Source organism: Heteronotia binoei, chromosome 4 (assembly GCF_032191835.1).
Source record: "Heteronotia binoei isolate CCM8104 ecotype False Entrance Well chromosome 4, APGP_CSIRO_Hbin_v1, whole genome shotgun sequence".
Lineage (NCBI taxonomy): Eukaryota > Metazoa > Chordata > Lepidosauria > Squamata > Gekkonidae > Heteronotia > Heteronotia binoei.
Genome location: NC_083226.1, coordinates 60,806,927 through 60,834,579, shown reverse-complemented (window position 1 = coordinate 60,834,579; position 27,653 = coordinate 60,806,927). Strand labels below are relative to the sequence as shown.

General features: G+C 39.7%; 1 protein-coding gene across 7 annotated transcripts in view; it reads right to left on the bottom strand.

Moving 5' to 3' along the window:
- RFX3 (regulatory factor X3) overlaps window positions 1-25,793 on the bottom strand; it is a 325,131-nt gene extending 299,338 nt beyond the window's left edge. For 4 of the 7 annotated variants that reach the window (XM_060237390.1, XM_060237387.1, XM_060237391.1 and 1 more), the window contains exon 1: window positions 25,444-25,793. The gene's annotated coding sequence lies outside the window, so the exon portion shown is untranslated. Of the gene's footprint in view, window positions 1-23,730; window positions 23,823-25,443 lie in introns of all 7 variants that reach the window. The other 3 variants (XM_060237388.1, XM_060237389.1, XM_060237386.1) reach the window with 2 other exon arrangements.
- Window positions 25,794-27,653: the final 1,860 nt, after the last annotated feature.

The following is a 27,653-nucleotide window of genomic DNA, read 5'->3' as shown; positions in this document are numbered from 1 at the left end:
TTGGGCTGTATCAACAGAAGTATACTGTCCAGATCACACTAAGTGATGGTATCACTTTATTCTGCTCTGATTAGATCTCACCTAGAATACTGTGTTCAGTTTTCAGCACCACCATCTAAGGAAACAGACAGTCTGGAACATTCCCAGAGGAGGACAACAAAGATAGTGAGGGGTCTGGGGACCAATTCCTACGAGGAAAGGTTGAAGGAGCTGAGTATGTTTAGTCTGGAGAGAAGACAACTGAGAGGTGATATGACCATCATCATTTGTAGATGCAGAATTGTTTTCTGCTGCCCCAGAAGGTCAGGCCAGAACAAATGGACTGAAATGGAATCAAAAGAGCTTTCTGCTAAATATTAGGAAGAACTTCCTGACAGAGCAGTTTCTCAATAGAACAGGCAACAGCCTTCCTCGGGAGGTGGTGGGCTCTCCCTCTTTGGATGTTTTTAAACAGAGGCTAGATTGACTAGGCTTCCCAATCCCCAGATCCCAGTGGGAGATCCCCCAGTTTTACAGGTTTCCCCCGCCCCCACAGCCACCATGCAGCTTTAGATCTTGGGCAGGTTTAGAAACCTGCAAACAGGTCCATTTCAAAATGTGTGTGTGTGTCTTTAAAGTTGAGCAGGAAGTACTTCATGGGAAGGGTCAGCAACACAGTCCCTCGGTTTGTTTTGCTTTCATTTCAGAGCAGCTGAGAGAGAGAGAGAGAGAGAGAAGCATAGCCCCTGTTCTTTTCAGATGCCAATCCCCAGGTTTGGAGGCCCTTTCCCCGCTTTAGGGTAATCAGAAAGCGGCAGGAGGGGGGGGGGAATGTCTACTGGGCAATTATTTCCTATGCAGAATGATTCCCATAGGGAATAATGCGAAATTGATCCACAGGTATCAGGGGCTCTGGGGGGGGGCTGCTTTTTTAGGTAGAGGCACTATATTTTCAGTATAGCATCTAGAACCTCTCCCCAAAATACTCACCAAGTTTCAAAACAATTGCATCAGGGGGTCCAATTCTATGAGCCCCAAAAGAAGGTGCCTCTATCCATTATTTCCTATGGAAGGAAGGCATTTAAAAATGTGATGGCCAGAACTCCCTTGGAATTCAATTATGCTTGTCACGGCCTTGCTCTTGACTCTGCCCCATATCTCCTGGCTCCACCCCCAAAGCCCCCAGATATTTCTCGAATTGGACTTGGCAAGCCTAAGATTGACATCTGACATCAATGCTGATTCTGTGAACTTAGGAGGAGGCATTAGTGAATTTCCTGCATTGTGCAGGAGGGGTTGGACTAGATGACCCTGGAGGTCCCTTCCAATTCTATATGATTCTTTATTTAGTTGATTTACAACCTGCCCTTCCCTGTGAAACATGGCTCAGCGTAAGGGACAACTTTTCTAATTAGACAGCATTCAACACTCAAGTTAACAGTTAAAACATTATAAACAATTCACTAAAATTTACAGTTTAAAGACTGCACATGAAGGCACACAATATGTGTCCTTGTCCCAAGGAGGGTGAAGGAAACTTATTTCCCTCAGCCATAGGCCTAGTGGAACACCTCTTAGATGTTTAGAAGAACAATGCTAAAAAACATTTTAAAACATCCTTAGCCTGTATACTTTTTGAAGCAAAAAGTGCTTTTAATCATAGTTAATATGCAACAAAGATATTTTAAGGATCAAGACCATTTTTCTAAAACTCCTCAGACAGAACCTCCAAATTACTTTCAATATAGACTGAGTATCAAATATACACTCCTGAACCTCTTGAAGAAGCAAATCTGATAACTGGAAAAAACCAATGCAAAGATTAAGACTGCCATCCTGGCCAATCAAACAGGCTCTATATGCAACTATTTTGCTCCCATTTTAAACTCAGAAGTATACTAACCTCATACCCATTAAAGAAGGTAATTAACAAAAACATAAGACATTTCATTTATGCTGCATTGCTACTGAAAGGGCCATATTAAGCTTCTGAAGCCACAGTGCAATGATTTTAATATATCCATCTGAAGAACCTGACATCTAAATTTAGGATATCACACAAGAAACAAACATCAGATGCAACTACTACGATAAGGAGAACAGGCATGAAATCAATCAGGACAGTAACTAATTTATGATATCCAATAGCAAAATCACTTGTGGTATCACCTTTATTTTTAGAAGGCTAATGAATATTTAATGAATTCTGCAGACTATGTTAAACTAGCTTATTTACAAACAATGAATAAAAAGTTGTCAAAATTGAATTCAGTGCCTCAACTCTGAACTGACAGAAGCATACAATGAAGCAAAGAAAATTACAATGTTCTGCACAATTTTAAGTAAATCGAGCATTTTATAATTCTACATTTAATCTAGAGTCTTCTACATGTGCTATGTTGGATTAGTTTGATACCAAAATATCAAGCATTCATTTCATCAACATTGCTGCCATGAACCAGCAGTGTTGATGAATATGCTTAAGTCTCTGAATGTACAGGTTTCTTACTCTTTCCATGGGATGGCACTACTCAGTGAAGGCAAATACCCAGAACCAATGACTCTTGCACACAGAATAGGAAAGCCTGCTGAATGTGTATATGCAGATTAGGATGTTACTGAATATACTGAATTGTGATATCAATGACAAATTGGGAATGCTAAATTCAAAGGAAAGGCGGGGGGGGGGGGGGAGATTCCTCTAACTTTCCAGTAGCAGCTGAGTAAGATCCAGGGTGAGTAGCCTTCTGGTAACCTTAGAGCTAAAATAGAAAAATAAAGGCCTTGAAGGTAGTATCTCAGATCTCTACAGTTTGATATTAATTTTTTTTTTTAAATCAGCTTTGACATTTATCAAAACTGGAATGTGGAAATGGATATAGTCTCAAGTTAGCTACAATGCAATATATTCTGATGTAAAGGAAAAATCTGCAAAAGCTATGTACCATTGGTATTTAATCCTTAATAGGTTGGCATGAATAAGTCTAGACCAGGATGTGACATTATTGGAAGGGGTGGAGCTTAGGAAGTGACATCACCTGACCTTTGACCAACCCATAGCATATCCTATATGTATATATTGATTTAATTGTTTACACTTGTTTTCCTTCTCAGTGGTGACCCTAAGGAGGCTTATATCATCATTCTCCCCTCTTTTCTTTTAACCTTTCTACAGTCCTATGAGGTGGAAGCCCATGTTGAGAGAGAGGTAGACTCTTTAGCTAGTATAGGGAAAAAAGAGAGGGGAAAGAAACTTAACCCAAAAAACTGGAGTAAAGAACCTGAAAAGTGAATATGCAAGTAACGGGCCAAAAACTGAAAGCTAAGTATTTAATAAATCATACATGTATTTATTATAGAAAGTTAAAAGCATTTAAAGGCCCATCACTAGCCTCCTTCATGAGTAAAATCATAAAACAACAATGGGAAACCATTGAACAAAAGTTGTTTTATTAAAACAAACTGGCAGCAAAAGGGATTAATATGTACATAGGTGTATTGGCTTTAGCAGATGGAAACAAACATTTAAAATTGCCCACAGAACCCTTTTGAGGTTACTGGCTGCACACGATACAATGTTTCCCTGAAAGCTGCTTCACTTTCCCTAAAGGTTTCAAGTATCTTTCTGGTTTAACTTCTGACAACTTGACTATATTTTTAGTGAAAGGGACTGTTTTCCCCCTCAAGATGTGCTTATCTGACAAATACAAAAACTGTTCACTTCTAAGAGCAATCTCTCACCAGCGTCTCTAAGACAGGGGTGTCAGGCCCCCGAAAGGTTCCTATCAGGCCCCCAGCAACTGATTGTCATCTGTTTCCTTCTTCCTATATCTTGCTTCCTACTGCATAACAACTTGCTTTGCAAGGCTTGCTCAATTGCACAAGCTACAGAGAAAAACCTCTGTTTTCTCCATTGGCTGAGGCTCCTCCCTTGGGGAAGAAGAGGGAATAGCTTGCTTTGCCAGGCTCTCTCAAACGCACAACAGAGCTACAGAGCCAAGCCTCTTTTCCTTCTATTGACTGAGACCTCTCCCCACCCCACCACCCCCGTCCCTGGAGAAGGAAGGCATATAAATTAAATAAGCAGGGTGACAATATACATCCTTGTCGAACCCCCTTTCCTATTCTAAACCAATCAATTGCTCCATATCCCGTTCTAACAGTTGCTTCTTGACCCTTATGCAGCTTTCTCAGGAGACATGTGAGGTGGTCTGGTACTCCCATCTCTTTAAGGACTTGCCACAGTTTGTTGTGATCCACACAATCAAAGGCTTTAGTATAGTCAATGAAGCAGAAATAGATGTTTTTCTGATACTCCCGTGCTTTCTCCATAATCCATCGAATGTTGGCAATTTGATCTCTAGTTCCTCTACCTCTCCGAAACCCAGCTCGAACTTCTGGTAGTTCCCGATCTACATACTGCTGAAGCCTAGCTTGTAGGATCTTTGACATGACCTTGCTGGCATGTGAAATGAGTGCAATGGTGCGATAGTTTGGACATTCCTTGGCATTACCCTTCTTTGGGATTGGAATATAAACTGATCTTTTCCAATCCTGTGGCCACTGTTGTGTTTTCCAAATTTGTTGACATAATGTATGCATCACTTTAACAGTATCATCTTTTAGGACTTTGAATAGCTCAACTAGGATACCATCATCTCCGCTCGCTTTGTTGTTGGTAATGCTTTCTAAAGCCCATTTGACTTCACACTCCAGAATGTCTGGCTCAAGGTCATCGATTTCACTGTCTTCGTTGTCCAGGACATTGAGATCCTTCTTGTATAATTCTTCTGTGTATTATTGCCACCTCTTCCTGATCTCTTCTGCTGGTTAGTTCCCTACCATTTTTGTCCTTTATCATGGCCATCTTTGCACGAAACATTCCCTTGATTTCTCCAATTTTCTTGAATAGTTCCCTTGTCCTTCCCATTCTATTATTTTCCTCTATTGTTTTGCATTGTTCCTTCAGGAAGGCCTCCTTATCTCTCCTTGCCGTTCTCTGGAAATCTGCATTCAATTGCGTGAATCTTTCCTTTTCACCTTTGCCTTTCACTTTCCTTCTTTCCTCAGCTATTTGTAAAGCCTCATCAGACAGCCACTTTGCTTTCTTGCATTTCTTTTTCTTTGGGATGGTGCTGATTGCTGCCTATCGTACAATGTCACAAACCTCCATCCATAGTTCTTCCAGCACTCTATCAACTCTAATTCCTTAAACCTATTCTTCACCTCCACGGTATATTCATAAGGGATGTGATCAAGGTCAAACCTGAATGGCCTAATGGCTTCCCCAGTTTTCTTCAGTTTAAGCCTGAATTTTACAATGATTAGCTCATGACCTGAGCCGAAGTCAGCTCCAAGTCTTGTTTTTGCTGACTGTAAGGAGCTTCTCCATCTTTGGCTGCAGAGTATATAATCAATCTGATTTCTGTGTTGGCCATCAGGTGATGTCCATGTGTAGAGTCGCCTTTTAGGTTGTTGGAAGAGGGTGTTCGCTATGACCAGCTTGTTCTCTTGACAAAACTCTATTAGCCTTTGCCCGGCTTCATTTTGTTCTCCAAGGCCAAACTTGTCAGTTGTTCTGGTCACCTTTTGACTTCCTACTTTGGCATTCCAGTCCCCTATGAGGAGGAGGACATCTTTTTTTGGTGTTAATTCTAGAAAGTGTTGGTGTCAGAGGGTTTGGCCTAATATGTAAATGAGTTCCTGCTGGGCTTTTTCTACAAAAAAAGAGCCCTGACTAAAAATATAAGCCACTTTCAAAATTACCTGTCAGTGTCCTCCAACCCTTGAGAGCGCCAGCTCCACAATCAAGTTATGCACAGCTTTCTCTGAAATTTCACCCAACATCTCCCATTCCATAGTTCTGCGCCCCACATCCTCTCACCTCACCACCAATCCTCTGCAGTTCTCTTTTTTATTTTCTGCCATCTCCAAATTCCTCAAGATTTTGGAGGAGAAGCACAGCAATGGCAGAAAAACTACACCCTCCAAAACAGCCATTTCATATTATTAATGGAGCAAGGCCGGCTTGCCCACTATGCAAACTAGGCATTTGCTTAGGGCACCAGGAGAGTCGGACACCGAATTTGGCCTTTCCCCTCTCCCCCCAGGCAAATGCCTATTTAAAGGAGCCCCCCACCCCCGTCGATCAGCTGAACGGCAGATAAAACCGCACCAGAGGCTCCCAGCTCCTATGCCAGTCCTCCAGTGTGCTGTCAGTGCCAGGCTGAGGGGGCAGGCCAGCAGCAGCTGGAAGAACCAGCAAGCTGCTGCCTCCTTCCCACTTCCTTGCAAGTCACAAGAATGGGCTCCAAGAGCCACACGCAGCTCATGAGCTGCAGCTTGGATACCCCTGGTCTAATGTCTACTAGCTCTTGTTAGAGATGTTCCTCCAGTCAAGCAGCTCTCATACATATATTTAGTACCTTCTCTATTCTCCAAATTTTTAAGAAATTAATTCAGAATATTTATGATCTTACAGGATACAATTTTATTAGATGTCTTGCTTTCTATACAGTCATGTTTTAGAAGACCCTGTCTTTGTTTTATGCTGTTTTAAAGGCTGTTTTAAGATCAGCACAATTTTTTTAACTTAATTCTCTTAAAAATGCTTTTATTCACATGTTTTATTTATTGTAATGTTTCTGTTTCATTCACAGAGAAGGGAAGTATACATATTTTAAATTAGTGATACACCTATATCTTGATTCAACCTAGAGGTTAGATTGAATAATAGAAGGCCTAGTCAGGCTAAACATACCTTGAGAATTGTTAGTCCTTATCTCTCCCCCAAGGTCCAGCAGCAGAACGAGTTAATTAGGAGACATTTTTGAGAATCAAGCCCAGAAGGGAAGGGGGTAAAGAAGGAGTTAGTGCAAGTGTTTTCTGGAAGACTCCAGAAGGGGGAAGGATGTCATTGGTTGAAGTTTGAAGTCTGGTACTCTACGCCAAAACTTACAATTGAATATAGGGATTTAGGGTGATCTTTCTCATTTTTCTTTTGCTTATCTACCTGACATTTAAACTGGTATTCTGTACTGTGCCATAGTTTGGATTATTCTTCTGCTCTTACCATCTTCACTGCAGGTATACTAGGTGTTATGTAGCGAGATAGTTTTGTTATTTAGTTGCTATTAGACCTAACAAAGCACGTACCAGAATTTTAATTATTTTGCCTTCTTTAACTTTTAGAAATAAAACATTTTAAAAATATATCTGGTTTGGTTATTGTGTAAATAGGAATCACATTTGAACTCACAGTAAAGTACTTACAGCAGATTTCCTAGGCTTGGGATGTGGTGCTTGGGGTTTCAGGTGTTGGGAATGGGAACAACATCCCTGTGAAGCAGTTTTAGTCCTAGCATAGTTCAATTAAGCCCGCAAAACAGTGAGAGGCAGTAATTTATATATTATATAAAATACAAACTGATAAAAGGAAGTACTTCTTCACCCAAAGGGTGATTAACACATGGAATTCACTGCCACAGGAAGTGGTGGTGGCTACAAGCATAGCAAGCTTCAAGAGGAGATTGGATAAACCTATGGAATAGAGGCCCATCAGTGGCTATTGTTAGAACTCTGTCTGGGGCAGTGAAGCTCTGTATTCTTGGTGCTTGGGGGGGCACAGTGGGAGGGCTTCTAATGTCCTGGCCCCACTGATGGACCTCCTAATGGCACTTGGTTTTTTGGCTACTGTGTGACAAAGAGTGTTGGACTGGATAGGCCATTGGCCTGATCCAACATGGCTTCTCTTATGTTCTTAAAATACTGCTGCTCATAGCTTGAAAGGCCAGAAGTCATTTTCAGTGGTGAGGGATGTTTCCCCCCTTTGTGTTCAAACTGCAATGACACCAATATACTTGCCTGCAGATAATGCACCTAACACTTGCTTTAAATCTACTCTGTATATTTTATTAGAATTATTACAATACGAAAAGCTGAAAATGGTAAAAAGAAGTGCTATATTCCACCGCTGTTATTTAAGTATGAGTATTAAGTGCTAAAATAGCTTGGAGCATCTGCCCCAAACTTGATAGCTTTATTCATGCAATTGTTATAATAATTAACTAGGGCAAAAATGCAAGCAAATTTTCCAGACAGCTTGGCATGCAGAGGTGCAGACATACATTGACCAACGGCATTAAGCACAAGGCAAGAAGAAAGCCCCAAGAACACAATCTGAATATCACCCTTGCCTATTTATTGCGCTAAAATTTGATTCTGTTGATTCCAATACAGATATTTGTTGGAAAATGTTGTGCAATATATTTGCCTCAATAAATTCTCTTTTTTGGAAAAATTCCTGGCCATATTGTGATACTGTTCTCCCTTTCCTTCTTTTGTTTCCTGTTGAGAAAATAATCCAGAGACATTGACAATTAACTAATGAACATGAGGAAGGCATGGTTGGATCAGGATTAAGGAGAAGGGCAAAATGAAAAACATTCTAAGTCACAATGAATGAGAAAACAAATTATCTAAATGGCTACTGATCTATGTACCACTCACTCTGATTAGCTTTCACACAGTGTCTGCACTCAGATCTCTTAACCAACTTCCACAAAACACTGGTTGTGCATGAACACAAATTTTTGCTGTGTTCACATATCCCCCTTCACCCTTTCTGCATGGACCTTCATATGAGAATTTCCAATCTAATCAAGCACCAATTGTTAAAGGTGAATGCATATGACTCAAATTCTGTGAGACTGTGAGAGTCGTGGTTTAAGTGGCACAAATGACATCACAATGAACTGGAATTTGATCAAAGCAATAAGTTCTGCATGAAGACCTGCACATGAAGGAAGGAATCAGAGACATGTTTGAGCACAAGAAGATGATGTTTAAAATCAGTCAGCCCAGCTGTAATCCCACAGTTGTTTACTTGAAAGCAAGTTCTGTTGGAATTAATAGGAAATACTTCTAGATGAATGTTTAAGATTTCATTTATTAAGAAAAAGTCTATACAGCTCCTCTAGAGAACTTGTTTGCCCTCCAGTCAATTGATTGGCTGCTGGGCAAACTAGATGAATCACTACTCTAATCCAGCAGACTCTTCTTTGGAGGCAATGTCCAAAATAAAATACAGTAAAAACATTATACAATAAAAATGGTTAACAATTAAAACCCAGAATGAATATCCAACTAGGTCAAAAAACAGCACAACATATTAAGCATCTTAAAAAGAAACTCAAAGCAATTCTCAAGCTAAAAGCAGACTATACAAATGTTAAAAGATCAACCCCTTGATGAAAAGCCTGCATAAATAAAGCAACATTCTGGCCTGGCATCTAAAAGAGAGAAGGATAGGCACCAAGGGAACTTCAAGGGGGAAGGCATTGTACAGAAAATCTTAGCTGGAAGCTGAATGATGTTGGAGGAAGTGACATAAAAAAAGCCCTAGTGGATCAGACCAATGGTCCATCTAGACCAGCATCTTCACATAATGGCCAGCCAGTTCCTCCAGATAGCCAACAACTGCACATAGAGGCTGATGTTGCCTCCTGGCCTCTATCAGTCTCAATAAGTTCAGATCCCATTTGCCTATACTTGAAGCTGGGATTTTTTTTTGTCTCAATGTGCATCACCTTTTACTTATCCAACTCTGAACTTCATTTGCCACATTGTCACCCAACTCACCCAGTTTGTGAAGGTCCTCTTGGAGCTCTTCACAGTCAGCCTTGGTTCTTACCATCCTGAATAATTTGTTGTTATCTGCAAACTAGGTCACTACACTACTTACCCACAATTCCAGATCAATTAATAAATAGTACCAGCCTTGATTGCAATTCTTGTGGGACCCCACTGTGAGAACTGTCCATTGATTCCTACTCTTTGCTTCCCATCATTTAAACAGTTTTCAGACCAGAAGAGAACCTGTCGTCTTATCTCATGACTGCTAAATTTACTCAGGAGTCTTTGGTGAGGTACCTAGTCAAAAGCCTTTTGCAAGATCAATGATCTCACATCTGAGTTCCTTAAGAACTCTCGGACCTGGAGACTTACCCATTTTAAATTTCCCAAGTAGGTCTAGAATTTTATCTCTGGGTGCGCCTTCTGATATCCTAGTCCCATGCTATTTAGGGCCTTAAAATTAAAAACTAGCACTCTGAAAAACAGGCAGACAGCTAGTGCAGTTCTTTCAGCACTAGAGTGATACAGTCCCTGAATCCCACCCTGACAGTAGCCTGGCAGCTGCATTTTGCATCAGCTGAAGTTTCTGGACTGTTCTCAAAGGCAGCTCCATGTAAAAATCAGATCATGCTTTTTGAGAAATGGATCACCATGACCAGATCATGCTTTTTGAGAAATGGTCACAGCCAACGTTCCCTCTAAACTGCAGTCTTGTGAGCAAAAATTCTACTTTGTGAGCTACTGGCATTAAAGTTGTGCTCTAGGGTCATCCTTTCTGAGCTAAGACAAAAATGTGTGAGCTGGAGGCTAAAAATCTGTGAGCTAGCTCACTAATTCAGCTTTCAGGGAACACTGAAACCAATCACAGCTGGAGTATCAGAAGAAGCTAATAACAGGCAATATGTGCCAAGGAGACTTCAGTCTTCAACAGTAATTCAGGATCCAGCAACACCCTCAGGCTATGAATCTTTCCTTTTAGAGTGAATGTAGCCTCTTCCAGGACAGGCCAACTCTGCAGTTCTCAAGCAGCTTTGCCATTGACCAACAGCACCTCAGTCTTCTTTGCACTGAGCTTCCATATGTTGGCACCAATATATCACATCACTATTTCTAGGTACCTGTTCAAGACTTCTACTGATCCATCTGATTCAGCTGTTAAAGTGAAGTAGAGCTGGATGACATCTGCTTAACAGGGGCAGCTTACTCCAAATCCCCAGATGATCTCTCCCAGCAGATTCACAGATGTTAAACAGCATGGGGGTCAAAGTGAATCTCTGTGGGACCACACAGCATAAATATCACATTTCCCCACACCATCTCCTAGAATTGGCCAGGAAAATACAAATGAAACCAACAAAGCATTCCCAGTTCAGCTAGCCATTTCAGAAGAATGCCATGGTCAATGGTGCTGAAAGCCACTAAAAGGTCCAGGAGAATCAACAAGAACACACTTCCCCATTATTCTCTCAGTGAAGTTCAGGCAGGGTGATCAAGGGAAATTCCATTCCAAATGCAGGTCTTATATAAAATGAGTCTGAAAAATGCCTTGATTTGCCAGACATTTTCTTCAGTAAGTTTGAGGAAAGGAAACAGTTAACAGGAAGATCACTACTACACAGCTCAAGGCACAAACAAAAAATAAATAGTGAAACAATTTAGGCAAGTAAGTATAATACTTTTAAGGATGCAATCCTGCACACATTTACTTTGCAGTAAATCCCAATTAACTCTATGAAACTTAATTTCCAAATAAACAAATATATGATTGAGCGCAATTATATCAAAATGTATTATTAAACAAGCCATTAAACACAGATTTTGATCTTCTTAACAGAAATGTATACAATTCTAATAATTCTCCAGAAATTCAGTTCATTATTAGTTCATTAAATTATGTAAAATGCAACTGAAAGTATTTTAAATGTATTATAATGTAAACTTGGGTGTTTCTTTCATAATTAATTACTATAATTAAGAAAACAAGATGTATCATAACTAACAAAACCAATCCCCATCTAATCAGTCTATAACCAAACATTACTTTTTTTTTATTACTGCAGTCTTGCCTCTCTCTGATTCTACTGGTTTTACTAGACAGCAAACATTTTCCTAATAAAGGCATAAAGGGGAAGGGGGAATAGGCTCCTGGCCTTTTTGATTAACGCATACACGTTTGTGTGTGTGGTATTCGAATCATAGAGGATATGGGGTAGGACTGCCTTCCATTCTCCTCCTAGTGCTTGCCCTGATGTGCAAATTTCCCTTTGCAGTCTGTACTGTCCTGCTGCCCAGATGCAAAGCAGCAGCAGCAACAGAATAGAAAACAGGAGAAGGTGGTTTTATATCCTGCCATAAAGCAGTCTCAGAATGGCTTATAATCACTTCCCTTCCTCTCCCCACAACAGTCACCTTGTGAGTTGGTGGTGCTGAGAGAGTCCTGAGAGAGAGAACTATAACTTGCCCAAGGTCACACAGCATGCGTCATGTGAAGGAATGGGCAATCAAACACGGTTCTCCAGATTAGCCACTACACCAAACTGGCTCTCTTGTTTCTCTGCACTGAACTTGCCCTCCTTGTGTCACTAAATGCCCTTCCCTTCTCAGTCTACTCTTCCCCATGCTACTGTCCTTCAGGCTAAGTGGCCGCTGTGCCAAATTCCCTCACTGAATTATACTGTCTGTGTTATAGTGTGTTTGGAATCCTTGCTATCATTTTCCCCATAGACACTAATGTTAAACATGGAAGCCTTTCATTGCCTCAAAAAAGGGATGCTTTTATACTACCTATCTGAAAACTGGGAATGTGTATCTCCTAAGGGAGTGCTACGATCCCCCTAAGGTTCATCCAGTTTGAATGGAAAACCATGAAGGTACATACCCATGAAGGGAAGCGGATATCTTACATTGATACCGATGGGAAGAATTATGAAAACAGTAACAAAAGAAACTAAAAAAAAACATACATAACAACCCAATAATGAAACAGCCCATTTTGGAATTAGTAACAAAAACAAAAGGAACTCCCAAGTCTATTATATTGTTTGGCTGTAATCAGTTACTATGTTACCACATTACCATAAATCTGTCATCTCTGAGTAATCTAGGCAATATTAGCAGCAGCAGCAATCATGCTAAAGCGTTGCAGTTGAAGTTCATATTTCAAGTACATGGAATTAATACACTTTACTTATTTCATTACTGATACATTTAGTTTGCTTTCTTTCCCACCACAGCCAGAGCTGTTTACAGTAAACTTTATTTTAACACACACTCTGTTTATTCAAGTAAGTGCCTGCAGACCTACGAAGATGTAGAGTTAGGCATAAACTACACACTCCTACTTCATAGCTCAACCTGCTCAGAACCCATTTGGGAAAGGGCAGACTATAAATTGTAAATAATAAATAAATAAACTGTATCTAAACAAGGGAATGTAGATAGTAAATATTGAAAATACAAAAGTGACAAACTAAGCAAGCTTAAATAACCTGTTATCAATATTGATAATGTTATTTTTAAAACTGCATAAATAGCCTCCTATTAAAGATACTTAACGGAAAGCATTAATTTGTTTCATGGTTTGACTTTTAACCAATGTTGAAAGCACTCAATTTTCACAAAAGTTTTAAAACAAAATTAACGCAAATTGCAGCTGTTACTAGTTTTATAAGCAAATTACTGGGATTAATTCTTACCTACACATACTGAAAACACTGCTAAATTACATTTTGGTTTTTAAGGAGGTCTTTTAAAAGCCCATAAGAGGATTTGTTCTTGCTGTTTTTAGTAGTGTAAGTATGTGCTATGACAAGTCTCAGACTAACTTAGTCCAATAAAATAGGCCAAGGCCCGGAAAAAAAAGTGAAACATATTCTAGACAATTTGCTGATAACAAGGATGCCACATGCTTTAGACAGACCTTTTGTGAGCCACTGGAGCCAATGCAAGAGAAATAAAAGTGACACCTGTTAAAGAAGCCATCTGTCCCTAACAAACTAAAAAAAAAGTCTTTTCCCCTAATCCTGATCACCAGAATGCAGAGAGATACATTGCACCTGGGAACACTTAAATACCATATTCAATCACAATTGTTAAAATTCCATAAAGCTGTCTATCAATTATTGTGCAAGTCAAAAAATATGCACTTTAAATGAAAACATTGTTTTCATCAGGTAGTTTTCTACTTTCATTCCAATACATGATCAAAGCATGCACTTTTTGGTACTTAAGTGATCTTTTATTCTTCCAGCACAGAATTTCACCAAGAAAGCACCAGCAAACTAATACCATAATAGTAACTTTGAAAGTTTGCTTTAATTCCCTGTATATTTGGGATTCACTAACAGTTTATCAACTCAAATGCAGAACAATTACAAGTCAAAGTAGTATCTTAAACATTTTTAAAACTTAGATTTTTAAAGCTTGTTCTGGTTTTGTATCTAAACTTCTTTCAGTCATAAATTTACATAAAAACATGGCACTGCTATAATTTTATTAAACAAAAAAGGATCAAAGAAGGGAATTGTAGGAACAGTCTTCCCTCCATTTTATAAAGTCCCCTCCAGGCCCTGACCTGGCTCTTTCCAACAGCATTGTGCTGGTTAAATAGTATTCCTCATCCATGTGTATCATGTTCTCTGAATTCCCAGCTTTCACATTTTAGGAAAAAACAAGCTCCTAACCCTTATCATTGTGCATATATGCATTTCCCCTTATATCTCTGCAACAGAAAAGACTACAGACTGCTTTAAAAAAAAATTAGAGAACCCAGTACACATTATATTGATATGATATTCTAATGCTAAATAAAAAAAGAAATGCCTCCTGTGGCCAACAGAGGGGAGGTGAGAATGGCTGCTGTGGAGACAATCTCAGGGAAAATCTGGGGGACTCTACTAACATGCCTACTCTCCATGGTGGATATATTGAACTTTTCACATCTCCCTAATTTTTTCTCCCATTAACCATCTCTTCATTGCTCTGAGCTTGCTTTTTTGTTCTGTGTGAACAGAAATATTTTCAAGTAGTTTTTTCAGATGAGTACTTTGCAAGAGATGGATGTCTCACTTCATTCAGTGTAGCTTGTTTCCAGGTAATTTGTGTCTCAACAGTACTTAATTTATAGTGCATTTCAGTATTCTGACTCGGTCCCTTGGTGAGAGTGTTTCTGATTCTGCTTGTTTAGATTTTTTTGCAACCTGCACAGTCAGATTTGTACATTAAGTAAAATATATTCCTCAATTATCCTTTTTCTTACCTAATAAACAATTATTCTATTCATGATATCAAAAAGCCGTGATTTGTTTTGCTATAACATTTGGTTTGAATAAGGGTAATGATGGGAGGCCCCAGATAGAATTCAGGGGCCCATGGTGGCTCTCAGCAGCCCTACTGTAAAGATTACAGAAAAATTGCACACAAAAGAAAGTAAGTTCCCCCTCAAAACCCAAACATATATATAATTTATGTGTAAACAAGTTCAGTTGTGTATAAATTTAAGGCTGCCACCATCTGAAGATCTCCAAAATGAGAAATGCATTAAGAAATTCTAACATAATGACATCTTATGTGTCTCAGAACATTAATTAAAATATTGTATCCTTTTAACATGTTGAAGTTGTTTTTTCAGTTTACAGTACTCTTCTTTTCTCCTGAATATTTCTGAAATAACCAAGTAATTGTTAATTGAAAGCTTACATAAACTATACTAAACCTGAATTGACTTTAACATTCTAAAGAAAAAGACTATGCCAACATGATCCCACAATGGTTAAGATAAAACCAGATACAATTTTACAGGACTTTTTTGGGTAGAAAAAGCCCAGCAGGAACTTATTTGCACATTAGGCCACACACTCTAACATCACCATTGTTTCACAGAGGGCTTTTTTGTAGGAAAAGCCCAGCAGGAACTCATTTGCATATTAGACCACACCCTCTGATGCCAAGCCAGCCAGAATTGTATTCCTGTGTATTCCTGCTCAAAAAAAGCCCTACAATTTTACCACCCCAACTGAATAACTGCAGCAACACCATCTACATGGACTTATAATGGCTACATCTAATTGAAAAAGGAATGAAAAGGTCCTAAAAACAGAGTACAGATAATATAAAAACTGAGTTCTTACATCAGTCTGCAAGTTCATTACATTTAATACATTTCAACTGCTAGATTTATCAGAACTATAGTCCAGCTAACTTAGTTCAGAAAATGTATTAATTCTTAATTAGTGCTTGGAGCAAATATCTTTACCTGCAGACCTCTAAACTGAGTTAGTGTGAGCTAGATCACAGATTTTTAGCCTCCAGCTCACACATTTTTGTCATAGCTCAGGAAGGATGACCCCAAAGCACACTAATTTATGCAGTAGCTCACAACTTTCATGCCAGTAGCTCACAAACTAATTTTTTTGTTCACAAGACCCTGCAGCTTAGAGGAAACATTGCTGCAGACTAATAATAAACTCATACTGGAATTTACAAAATATCATTTTAGTACACTTTGAAAGTTAGCAATATGAATTATGCTAAATATTTTTAAAGATGTAGCACACTTTTCACATCTGAATGAATGGAAACATACTACCTGCTTTCATTATCACGGGAATGAGGGAGCAAGAAGACTTCAGAGGCAAGGGGAGGTTAATCTATATCTTCCTTATCTGGATAACAGGCTACCAGACAAATTGGGAGATTGCATCGTTGGGGTGAGAGGCAGGATAAATAATCAGGAAAGCCCTCAATAAGAACATAAGAGAAGTTATGTTGGATCAGACCAATGGCCCATCCAGTCCAACACTGTGTCACACAGTGGCCAAAAAACCCAGGTGCTATCAGGAGGTCCAGCAGTGGGGCTAGGACACTAGAAGCCATCCAACTGTTTCTCCCCCCCCCCGCCCCAAATACCAAGAATACAGAGCATCACTTGCTCCAGACAGAGAGTTCCATCAATATGCTGTGGCTAATAGCCACTGATGGACCTCTGCTCCATATGCTTATCCAATCCCCTCTTGAAGATGTCCATGCTTGTAGCCCCCACTACCTTCTGTGGCTGTAAATTCCATGCGTTTAATCACCCTTTGGATGAAGAAGTACTTCCTTTTATCCATTCTAACTCAGCTGCTCAGCAATTTCATTGAATGCCCACAAGTCTTTGTATTGTGAGAAAGGGAGGAAAGGACTTCTTTCTCTACCTTCTCTATCCCATGCATAATGTATGGGATTGTCACCCCTCAGTCGACGTTTCTCCAAGCTAAAGAGTCCCAAGGGTTTTAACCTTTCTTCATATAGAAAGTGTTCCAACCCTTTAATCATTCTAATTGCCCTTTTCTGGACTTTTTCCAATGCTATAATATCTTTTTTTGAGGTGAGGTGACCAGAATTGTACGCAGTACTCCAAATGTGACTGCAGCATCAATTTATACAGGGGCATTATGATACTGGCTGATTTGTTTTCCCTTCCCTTCCTAATAATAGTACAACATTGTTTAAATAATTCTGAACCTGAGACCAAGCAACACAAAGTGAAGTATGTTTACTTTTTATACTTTCTTTACTAAGAAAGTTGAGGAGAGGAGAAATCAAACTTAAGATGATGATGATATTGGATTAATATCCTGCCCTATACTCTGAATCTCAGAGTCTCAGAATGGTCACAATCTCCTTTACCTTCCCAACCCCCCACCCCCACAACAGACAGCCTGTGAGGAAGGTGGGGCTGAGAGAGCTCTTACAGCAGCTGCCCTTTCAAGGAGAACTCCTACGATAGCTATGGCTGACCCAAGGCCATTCCAGCAGCTGCAAGTGGAGGAGTGGGGAATCAAACCCGGTTCTCCCAGGTAATAGTATGTGCACTTAACCACTACACCAAACTGGCTCTCTAAGGGATGTGCACTTCCTATCCGTGACATTAATTTCATTCCCTACATGAGCCATGAGCTTTACTATTTTGAGGAACAAGTGGGAGCCCCAAAATGAACTGGGATGGTAGATAAATGATTGTGACATTCGGGGTCATTTTGCAGAAAAAATAGGTACCAGAGCTCATTAGCACAACTCACTTGCATAACTCATTTGTAAATGTCACACACTCGACATCACCATATATATATCTGTGCCCCAAGATGCCCAGAGTTTTCAACTCTGCAGTGGAGGAAGGCTCACATCCAGGGAGCTCTCATGTAGTCAGAACTCCAGCAGTTTCTTCCTACTCATGAGAGCTGGATGGGACAAGCTATCCTTGGGAAACAGAGGGCAGCTGGGGGTTAGGCCGGGTGCAAAGGATAATAGAGGAAAAGGCTAAGAATAAAGAATGGCAGAGATGAAAAGAAATAGGCTTTGGTTCGGGGGACTGGATGGGAAAAAGGAGGAAGGAGAGGAACTTAGATTGGAGGGAAATAAAAGAAGAGCCTATGAAGCTGGCTAGAAGAAAAGGAAGATGCTCAGCTGACAGGAAGCTGAACACCAGCAGGCAGGTAGAAAGGTAACCCAGAAAGCTGATCCTGGAGGCTCCTGCCTTTCTGAGGCTGGAGGGAGCCAGAGTGCAACATAGCCAGAGAAAGAGCCCATGGAGCACCAGGAGGGCAGCCCCATTCTCCATGTCTGGGAAGCTTACCAAATAGAATCCCCTATCCTATCTCTGAGTGTCCTTGCTTTGCTGCTTTTGTAAGTGGCAAACCTCCCCCCCCCCCCCCCGCTTTACCATTAGATTTAGTGACAAGTGCAGGACCCTCAAGGACTTGCTAGGGGCACCTCATTTTCTCCTTCCTACTATTTCCTCTGTACCTTCCCAAAAAGCCTCCACAGCCTCTCTAGGTTTTTTGCCTTGTTCTCTCCTTCCCACCCCCTCCAGCCAACCTACCCTATGTCCCTGCTTATCTTCAGTTTTCCCTCCTGCCCACCCACTGGTAGCCTCTTCCTGAGAAAAGTTTAGCCATGTTGGGCAGTGCCAGCTGCTGGGCCAGGACCAGTTGCATGGGTAGAGAAACTGCAGGGACTAGCACAGGACGTCCCTCTTCCTGTCAACCCCATACCCACACCTGTCCATGCTTCCCACCCTGCTTCCCATCCATTAACCGACATTTTATGTTCCCCCATCTTCAGCTATGTTTATTATTTCTTTATTGGGCTGTAGCCAGGATTTTTACAATTGGGGATACTGGGAGAACTGGAGGAGGCTGACAAACTCAGTTGCCTTCAGCATTACCTTCAGGTTAATGTAAGGAAAAGTTAAACGCATCCACTATCAAATCCTGTGAGTTTTTAAAATACACAATCTGGAATTTCATAGAAACTGGAAGTTACACATTTCTATTCTTTTTAAAAATGAGAATCAGCATGAGGTCATGTAATTGTTTTCCTAAGCTTTCAGTGGAGATCCACATGCATTTCACAATTATCAACTTGACTAAGTTACTGGTCTGATGTGCTTTCAGGGCACAATCCAAAATACATTCAGAAAAGATTGTGTGTGTCTCCTACTTACAATGGCTTACTCAAATGTATACTGATAATTCACGTAGCAATATGATTGTACAAAACAGACAATCTAAGATAAAGGGGATATAGGGAACGCAGGAAGTAGTAACCCATTCCACAGCTTTTTCACTGGTGGTTCTGGATTTTCAAACAGACTGCTGGTAGAAGTACATAATGATCCCTCTCTATCTTTGACAAAATATGCATGTCATTTCTTTATAGAAGAGGTTTTACTTAAATTATCTGCTGTTGGATTTTAAACAGACTGCTTCTGGTGAACTATATTTGGTTTTTTAAGTAGTTATTTGATACATGATTTTATTGAGCTGCCTTATGGTCCATATTTTTATGCAGAACCATGAGATGTAAACTGCCTTAAGACTACCTTTTACAAGGAAAGATGATCCAGAAGTGTTTTAATAAATAAATCTGAAGTTACTCTTACAGAACATACATAAAACACAAGAAGATTCCACCATTGCCTAACAATAAAATACATAAGAATAAGTCTGGGATTTTTATTCTTTTTTATATTTTAGAAATGTTTTTGGATTGCCTGTATGAAATTATTTTATTTATCATGCTGCGAGCCCAATGGGAATATGCAGGTATGTGTGTTTTATAAAATAAACAGCAAACCACTCTAAACACGTTGGAGTACCTTGGCCAGTAAAGCCATTTTGATATTGGGGTTTCATGTGCTGCATCACTGCAGCAATAAGTATGACACAACCTCTCCTGTTTCAGTTTACTGACACAGAAAATCTTTATGATGTGCTTCTCTGTTTTGTACATTTATACATCATTAATGAAAAAATCCTTTTCGATATTTTCTGAAGACAGTGAGGACACAAGTGCCTACAATCCACAAAGATGTAATGAAGCTATTCTATCAGATGACAGTATACTCTAAGGTTCAAGTATTTTTTTAAAAAAATGCAACCTATTCTTACCAGTACAGCATAACATTTGCTTTTCTGATGGACAAGTCATTAGTAAAGTACTAAGCTACGCAGTGCAGAGAACATATAGAAAGACTTTCAAACTAATGGAGAGGCAGCTAAAAAAAAGTAATGCAACTTTATTCCTATATACGACAACAGCAGCAAGACTATATGCACAAAAATGAAAAAGCTTAACACTACCCAGAATATGGTTGGTGAAGATGATAAAACTTGCAGAGATGGCTAAACTTACATCTTTGATCAGAGAAAAGACATTATCTACATTAACCATTAACTGGAAACCCCTTAAAGACTTCTTGCATAAAATGAAAAAAAATAAAATGATGATTTGCAGATTTGATTATTAAAGGTGAAGGGAGGATCATGTGATTAAAAAAGAGTTTTGTTGTAACTATAGAGTAAGTGGAAGTTTGTAATTTTACTTATATTTGTAATAGAAAAAATAAAAAGCCACTTTATATTTTTCTTTATCTTTTTTTCCTTTTTATTCTTTTTTTTCCTCTTTAACTTTGTATTCCTATTTTCTTTTTAAATAATTGTTAGTTTTTATCTTTTGGTTTGAAATTTCTCAAAAATTATCAATAAAAATATTTTTTTAAATAGCATTTCAAACATGAAAAATGATACCATCACTCTATGAAAATACAGGAGATTATAAAAGAATTATCATAACTAAACAATAAAACTTATATCAATGGGCATACTGTTTCACTCCAACAAAGGCCTCATTGCTTTACCACTAGTGAAAGCAGCAGTTCCTAAAAAGCAAATCAACTCAGGTTATATCAATAATATGCCCATGGTCCAATGTACTACCTTTAAACCCTAGTCAGTGATACACAATTCCCACTATCATAGGGGTTTTCCATTCTCTTCTATAAAGAGGAAATGAAGCATATTCACACAGGTACCTGCCATCACACTCAGAACATTTCCTATCCACAGAAAAGAATCCAAGTTCCTGCACATGCAAGGCTCAATGTACAAATCAGAGCTACTGGATAATGCAGAAAGACTGCACTTCTTCCTCAGTGACAGTCAACAAGAACACAAGCACTTTTATCTACTTACTAGAAGAACAAAAAACATGAAAGGAATTCTACATGGACTCATGTTATTTGCACAGTTTTACCCTTTACCTGCTGCAGCTTTGGCTACATCGAATGATTTCACAACAATAGGTCATGATATGAACATAAAATAAGCCAAATACAGAAAAGTAAATTCAGGTTAGGCATTGGGAGAATCTTACTAACAGCACTTTGTTAACAGGAAGCTTGAGGAATCCCCTCCTCAGGGTTTTCCAAGAAAAAGCTGGATAGATTCTTGTTGGGAATGCTCACTAATTAGGTTACCCAGTTGCTATTTATTAATGATAAATGAATGGTTGTTGCATTAAGAATAAAGAACTATGATGTGCTAGATCTGGAAAGAGATGCCTGAAGCAGATCATGTCCCTTTCTTCTTGGCATCTTACAGCATGATGTACTAGTTAATGTCAGACTAGGATCCAGGTTAGAATTCCCACTCTACCACATAAGCTTACTGGATAACCTTGAATCAGCCAATCACATTCAATCTAACCTATCTCTTCAGGCTGCCGTGAGGATAAAATGGAGGAAAGGAAAATGGTGTAAGCCATTTTGTATCTCCAAAGATGGTAGATAAATGAAGTAAAGAAATTAATCTGCTCAACAAGCAACTGTCCCATCAAGCTTCTGAACAAACTCTTAAACCTTGGGTTACCTTTGGGAGATGCCACTTTTTCCTAAAAGGGAAGAGCAGTTATTCCTAGAGCAAGCAGTATTCAGCTATTTTCTAAGGCATCAATCTACAGCTACCAACAAGACAAGATACTGAACACAATTATTAACTAGTACTCAGCATGAGGCAAGATAATAAAATAACTTGGCCATTTCTACAAGCCTTCATGTACTAGTGGAACTGATACTGCTGAATTCCACAACAAGCAGAGGAGAGGTCCAGTAAACCAGCAACAATATGTGCAAGTCAGGCATTAGCTGATGCTTTAAAAAAGACAACTATGAGTGTCAGTTATTCAGAACAGAAGGTTTGAGCACAAATGATTGGATATACTTCACAGACTAATTTAAAGATACACATAAAAATAGCTATGCAACCTCTAGCCCTGACCTCCAGTAGCTCAGACAAACTAGAGCTCATGAGATCCCAGAACCTATGAAAGGTTAGCCCTAGGGTCAGCCCTACTTGGATGAGAGACCACCAAGGAAGTCGAGGGTTGCTACACAAGGACAAACAACCATATCTGAACATCTATTGCCTTGCAAACTCTATGGAGTCGCCATAAGTGGACTATGACTTGACGGGGGATGGGAAATGCAACCTCAAGAAAATGTGTGTCTACTGCCTGCACGAGATCACAACTGGTTCCAAAAGTCCAAAATAATTGTTAAATCACTATAACACTACTGCAGTAAACGAGAATATGGATTTTCAGAATATGGAATATGGAAAGGAAATGGCCTTCCAAATCTCAAATGGATACCCTTATCAAGTGAATAAAGACAGGACAAAGGGGACTAACTTTGGCTAGGACATATAGGAAGAGAAAAAGGAATTTCATTAAGTTTTTAGATTTTTTTTAAACTATAAACTCATAAAGCATGACAAGAGTCTTAAGAGGGCAGACTAATTACCGCACACATTACCTCAGAAACCATTATACAGCAAAAGATTCTCACCAGTATTTTTAAAGCCCAATCAATTAGTTTAATGTTTCATCAGTATCCCATAGGGATCAAATTCTTTGATATTTCCCCCCCTTAAACTTTTTAAAAATAAGATTCGATGGTGAGGGGAGTTGTAATTTCAGCATCATTATGATTCAAGTGAGTGAATCTTTTTCTTTGCCTACAAGAGAAGAACTTACTTAGAACCAGTGCACCAATCTAAATACGATACACACAGCACTGGCCAACTCCTGAGATATTATACTTAGACACAACTAAGGTTAAATATTGACTGGTTTATTGGTTCTAATTAAAGCCTGTCCTGGGGAAGATAATAGGTAAAGCTTGCTTGTTTAGGAATAAAATAAAACACAGAATGGTTCCCCGCGCCTACAATCTTACTAGCTGCTGAATGGATATCTGTGTGGAAGGGGGTTCACTATTTGAATGATCAGAGCAAAGCAGTCTTATTAACCATACTTATTAACCAACCATAACCAAAGCAGTCTTATTAACCAAACCTCATACCATCTTGCTTTCTGCATCTGCCACACTGTAATCTTAATGATCACAGATTGTGCTATTGCATTATATGGGCTAGAAAGACAGTAATCACATCCCTACCTTTATAAAACAATAATTTTAGCCTAAAGACAACAGGTGGATACAACAAACAGGAGAGGGGAAAAATAAACTTTAGCCAGTAATAAGATACGTAGGAAAATAATCACAATTTAAGTATCTTTATTCTGAAACTACTTTGGATATATATTACATACTTGCATATTAACATGCAATAACCAATTACATATTCATACATTATTCAGCCTTTTACTGGCTCATAGAATGATCATAATACTATTATCATCACATGTGCAAAAAATGTTTACAGAGTCAAACTATGTAACTCACAAGTCTTAATTCAGAGAACAGTCTTTGCTTTACCAAAGCATTAATTATCTAACCTGCTCTGCACTTGACAGTCCCAGGAATAATAGACACTGTCACATTCTTCAGGGGTTGCTCTGTCAAATAAATCAATATCTTTCTGTTGGCACTGTTACAAGCAACAAGAATGTATTCAATAGAAGTTTCACAAATGAAAAGAACAATAATATTCACAATTAAATTAGTTTCCTTCATACAGAATCAACCAAATTAACAGAACTTCAATTGGAAACATTAGTATCTAAAAAATATTACATTAATAAAAAAGGAGTTAAGTAATATGACCTTTTAAATCATTAGTATTCATGCAATCCAATCCTATATATGTTTCCTCATAAGTGGAGCTTACTTCCAAGTAAGTATGCACAGGACTCCTGTCTAAATAATATATTGTCTGATCATCAATATCACTCATTAGGAGATGATTTGCTGCTATGCTAAAAAAAGAGAGGACTGGCTGAGGACAGGGGGTTAAGCACAAAGTACTGAACAGCAAAAATTGTTCCAACTGATCCATTTCAAGAATATTTTCCTGTCTGTACAGATCCGATCACTATATGTGCTCAGTACAAAACTGCAGATCTTAACTAGCAGCCACAGACAGGATTACATTTCAAGTTTAGATTTATAAATTCTTTATGGTCAATTTGGCTTCAGTTTCAATACCCTGGGGAAAGTGAGAAAACTATGGGGGGGGGGCTTCTAAAACTGAATATATTAAATTTATATCTGATATTTTCCCCTGTTTCCTAGCCTTTTGTAATCTAATATGTAATCTCTCATAAACAAAAAGACAATTGTTTATGAAAATGGTTTAGCATTAGAGGATCCCTTGATTAAAAAGCTCACAACACAAAATACATTGCAACTGTGCATACATAATCACAGCAGGTACACATCAAGCCTAGGGTATACAGTGACTTGGGATAAGACCAAAAATATAATTTTCTCATAACAAGTTGTAGATTTTTTTTCTAACAGCAAATAAACATTGTGCTTGATAAACAAGAAAGAGGTTTCAGCACAAAGAAGGTAGTGTGCCTATGAACGACCAACTTAATGACAGTAAGTATGAAACAACCTACTCATCATAAAGCACAGAACAGGTTAAAAAGCCACCGAGGGTAGGATGATCAGAAGTAAAAAAAGTTCTCTCTCTCTCTCACACACACACAAGTCTCCAAAGCCACACAATCCCTGCTGCGGTCTAAGGCCCATGTTCCAAGACAGAAAGGGTTGTACATGGCAAATTTGGGGGTTGTTGAATTTTAAGTAAAAGTATACGAAATTACAAAGCCACCTTAATTCCCTTTTCCCAGTAGCTACAAACAAGAAAAGGGAGTAGATTAAAACAAAAAAGGCCACCCCAGACACAATTATCATGGGCAAACCACAAGTGTGCTTCCCTCTCCTCCACCACCAATCCTCTTCCCATTCTCAATCCCTCAGTACAAACAAATACCCCCTCTTCCCCTACCAAACTCCAACAGATCACTATAGCCACCATCAAAGTACAACAGAGAAAGTAGGGGGAGGGGTATATAAAAAGAGCACAAAACAGGCCGGGGGTAAAATCTTTCACACGCGCACACGCACACACACAACACATTTCAGCATTCCCTACTTCCCACATTTACCGGTTTAAACCCAACCAAGGAGCATCAGGCCGGTTACCCGGTGGAGAAAAAAGGATGCGGGGGGGGGGGGCTGCACATAACAATCATATTCACCTGGGCTGTGGAGGGCTGTGGTAGTGTTGCTCTTGCTGGTGGATGTTGTTGTTGTTGTTGTGGGTGATGATGAGGAAGGGGGTGAGGATGGGGGTGAGGAGGAGCAGCAGCAGCAGGAGGAGGAGGTGGTGGTGGAGAGGAGCCGTTGTTGTTGATGGGTAACAGTCGCCAGGACTACGGTGACTATGGCGCTTGATTCACAAGGCAACGGTTGCTATAACTCACAAAAGGGAGAGAGCAAACGAGCGAGCAAGAGGAGGAGGACGGGAGGCGGCGGCCCAGCCTCACAGGCCCGGAAGAGGCGGAGCTCGCTACATGACTGACAGGCCCTCGTCCCCCACGGCTCAAGGAAGGGGAATTTGGCACCCGACTCCTTCATCACACGGTGCACAGCCAAGGCGGCTGGCGGGCGTAAGGGCTGCGCTTGTTCCTTAGTACATCTGCGCGCGCAAAACAGGGAAGGCTCGTTTTTTCGGGGGAGCGGTTGGCAGCGGCGGTTATTCTCTCAGCCCATTGGCACCAGCGTATGCCCTAATCAAACACGCCCCCCGGAGGAGATTAAAGGGGAGGGGCGAGCTCCTGGATGCCGCGTGGGGAAACTTGGCAGCCGATCTGTTGCCATTTCCGGTTGTGGGGGAAGCGACGATAGGCGTTGGGTGTCCCGGATGTAAAGAGTTGTTAAAGAGGAAGGTGCCTGTTCCTTTCCTCGCTTTCCTAGGCTTCCCCTTGCCGGCCTTGATTCGGAGCCTGCCTCGAAGAAGGGCACTCTTGCTTCGGTGACTGATTGTCCCGCACTTTCCTCCGCCCCTTTTATAAGTGGTGTCTCGTTAAAATGGCTCGGGTTTCAGCTGCTGCAACCGCCGCCATCTTACATAGGGATAATGCCGCGAGCGGAATCCCCCTTCGCAGCTCCCTGTCTCTGTGACTCTAAAGCTCTTTGCACTCTGCAGCCAGAGGCAATCGTATGAACTGTTGAGCCTGGCTATTTCCCAGATTTTTATTTTCCCATAATAAGGTTATATTTTGCATTCTGTGCTGGTTAATCTGGAATAATTGTCACTGTCTCGATCTCAACTCATAACCACGAAGGCTGCTTTGCATCCCAAACATTTTTTAAAATACATACAAAGAATGCATTGGCTTGTATTAATTGGTAATATACATTATATATTATTACTGTACTTAAGAGAACCAATTAGAAAAAAAATCAGTTATAGCAACGATTTATTAGAGGTCTAGTGATAATAGTTTTGGGGAAGATTGAAGGAATTCAGTTTATAGAATTCCATGAAGAAAAAATAAGATTTCTAATATACATACCATAAAACAAACAGTAACTTTTCTCTTTTTAAATCCTGCCATGGGGTCCTCCATCAAGACCCTGAACAGATTGAATACTGCTTTAGCCTCAGGAAGTTTGTGGTAACAGGCAGGGGTCATTTTGTAGAAAAATAGGTGGAGGAGCTCATCCAGGGATTGTTATGCAGCTGCACATACTATTCAATGGACAAGGAGATGGAACTCTCAGAAAGGTTCAGGAGCTGCGCTTCTGTGAGCTCCCACTGAATGCCTGGTAACAGGTCCCTTCAACCTGGGACATTTCAGTATTACCAATTTAAAGCTTTCAAGATGCTGCTTTACGAAAGAACAGGCTGCAGTCCTTTCTACAGGGAACAAAAGAAGCCTATAGATTTGGAACAGCCCAAATAAATAAAGCAAATTTCCTAATTTTAGGAGAGGTGGCACGTAAGGATGGTGATAGCAGGTTGTAATGAATAAGTATTGATGGCAGCTTTTAAGAATAACTTGAGAAAATATTTGTTTAGGTGGAGTCTATCCTTACAACAACTGCTTGAATAACTTCCTAAATTCTCTTCCGGCCATATATATGAGGATGCTCTCTAAGAACCATACCTTTGTGTACCCTCTCAGGTCAGACCTTATAAAGTTAATCAAAGAGCTAGATTTTAGTCCAGTAGTGCCTTAAAGACAAACAAGATTGGGGGGGGGGGGGGTAATCGTTTTCAAGAGTTAAATCTACCTTAGTCAGCATCTATCAAAAAAGCTTTGACTCTTGAAAGCTCATACTCCGAAAATCTTGGTCTCTATGGTGCTACTGGACTTAAGTCTAGCTCTTCTGCTGTAGACCAACATGGCTACTTTCTGAAAATCCATTGAGATTGTTGCACACTATCTTGTTTTCCAACTAG